The 2,500-nt window shown below is 41.5% G+C and overlaps 1 protein-coding gene and 1 pseudogene across 4 annotated transcripts in view; one reads left to right on the top strand and one right to left on the bottom strand.

The window, feature by feature from the left end:
* The window catches only part of LOC147023557 (uncharacterized), a 29,183-nt pseudogene extending 29,031 nt beyond the window's left edge, over positions 1–152 (top strand).
* Positions 1–2,500, bottom strand: part of LOC147023556 (uncharacterized) — a 188,099-nt gene that overhangs the window by 181,319 nt on the left and 4,280 nt on the right. The gene's annotated exons all lie outside the window — the stretch shown is intronic.

Raw genomic sequence — 2,500 nt, 5'->3', positions numbered from 1 at the left:
ATAAGGCATTTGCCTTGGAAATGCTCTGTCGCAAAGAAGATTATGAAGATTACCTGAAAAAGGTCATGTTCACAGATAAAGCTTGCTTTTTTGTGTTGGGAAAGGTAAACTGGCACAATGAGGGCTCTGAAAACCCCCCACATGGTCATTGAACACATACGCGGTAGTCCAAAGATCAATGTGTGGTGCGGCCTTCTCCTTGGCCACTTGGTGGGTCCGTTTTTCTTTGTAGAGGATAGTGACCTCAACAATTTACAAGAGCAAGTTGGAAGGATTCGCCTTCCCACAGATTGAAGACCTGCAACCCGATATCATTTTTCAACAGGACAGTGCTCCCCCTCATTTGGCCTGAGTCGTTTGAGCTGGCCTGAATGAAAAATTTCCAGGTCACGAGATTGGATGAGATGGAACAACTGCCTGGTCCCCATGATCACCAGACATTACCCCCCCCCTTTTTTTTCTTTGGTGGTTTGTCAAATTTGTTGTCCACCACAACAAGGTGGCAAACCTTCAGGATCTTCGTTTTCAGATCACAGCTGCATTCACACTGGTGGACGCAAACATGCTGAGCCAAACCTGGCAATAACTCGTGTACCGCCTTAAAGTCCTGTATGTGACAAACGGAGCTCACATTGAAGTTCATTGATGATGCGCTCAAAACTTATGAATTTCTGTTTCATAGAAACCAAAGGGTATCGTCGCTTCATATGTAGTTCCAAATATATTAACAACCAAAGTTCTCTGGATCTTTTTGCAACACTGTATTTTTTAGCAGGAAACGCATGCTCCTCGAGCACCCCACGCTGAATGGAACCAGCCTTTGGATGCTAGAGTAGTGGCATTTCCAAATTGTCGTCAACATAGAAGCTTTTCTACGAATCCACAATTTCTGCCCGTTGCAAGTTTCTTTTCAAAACTTTATTCCTGTTCACTTCGCCTTCTTGGAATGAGTTGCCAACAATATTAAACTTACATTGCTAAATGTTGATGCTGCCTTGAATAGTACAAATAGACCGAGTCTTTGTTTGTTTGTTTTTTTCCAGATTAGGATGCTATATCAAGCAAATTTATCTCCACATGTGCATCATAATGGTGGGTGATTTCAACTGCACTCTGTCACTGAATGAGGATTTAAACGGGACTGAACCTCATCCTGGGTCAGTGAAACTGTTCGATGACCTTGTACAGAACGTTGGTCTCCATGATCTCTGGTGCTTGCAAAACCCAAGCATTCAGAAATTTACCTGGTGTCAGGTTTCCAATAATCAGGTGTCCGTAGTTGAGCTCAATCAGTTCGATGTGAACTCATTTTTTATGAATCTCTCCCCAATTGCAGGAATTTCTCATTCCGAATTCTCAGACCACCACTCGATTACCGTGAGCTACTGTTTACATTTGTTTCCAAGTAGTTGCTTGTTTTGGAAACTTAATGTCACCGTTTTAGATAACTTCTTGTTTCGGGGTGCTTTTGAAAGTGTATGATCCTACTTGCTTAATTGCAAACCCAAGTTTATAAATCAGTGGCTATGATGGGACAATGCAAACGTCCAAGTTAGGGATTTCTTTCAACAATACTGTTTTCTCACTGCACAAGAAGAATGTAGAGCAAGGACTGAGTTGGAAAGAGAAATCTTGCGTATCCAAATGAATTAAAAAAAAAAACCCCAATCTGACCACAAAACAAAAGATGAGACTGCAGGAAGGGAAGGCCTTAGTTTGGAAATATAGTCAATAACCAAACTAGAGGAGCACGAACAAGATTGCATTTTCAGTACCTCAATCATTTGGATGTGCCAACCCATTTTTACTTTGATTTCAAATCGAAGTTCACCCACCCCCATATTACTGTTCTGAAACACCCTGCCAACTCTGTTGATACTTCACCGGAAGTAATGAAGCAGGAAGCCTCCAATCAAGAAGTAAGCTTGACATTTTCTCCAAGCTTTATCAAGCAATGGAAGTCAATTTGAATTGTACGTCTCATTTGTTTGATGGCATTTGTAACTTAACCCCAGAGCATTGGTCGAGCCTGGACAAACCACGGGATTGAATGACTGAAGTATCGTTGAGGGATTGTTTCCAGCGGATGATCTGGATGACCATTGAATCAGGCAGTCAATGAGCTGAAGGAATTATTCCTCTCAATTTCTCTGTCTACCTCTGTCCCTTTCTCTTTCTGCTTCTCCCTATCTCTCTCTTTCTTCACTTCTCTCTTTTTCTCTCCACCTCCATCTCTATCTCTATCTCTATCTCTATCTCTATCTCTATCTCTATCTCTATCTCTATCTCTATCTCTATCTCTATCTCTATCTCTATCTCTATCTCTCTCTCTCTCTCTCTCTCTCTCTCTCTCTCTCTCTCTCTCTCTCTCTCTCTCTCTATCTCTATCTCTATCTCTATCTCTATCTCTATCTCTATCTCTATCTCTATCTCTATCTCTATCTCTATCTCTATCTCTATCTCTATCTCTATCTCTCTCTCTCTCTCTCTCTCTCTCTCT

Source organism: Eptatretus burgeri, chromosome 7 (genome assembly GCF_056783735.1).
Source record: "Eptatretus burgeri isolate ZD-2024b chromosome 7, Ebu_testis_v1, whole genome shotgun sequence".
In the NCBI taxonomy this organism is placed as follows: domain Eukaryota; kingdom Metazoa; phylum Chordata; class Myxini; order Myxiniformes; family Myxinidae; genus Eptatretus; species Eptatretus burgeri.
Note: the sequence above shows the minus strand (reverse complement) of the source record. Positions and strands in the feature narration are given on the sequence as shown.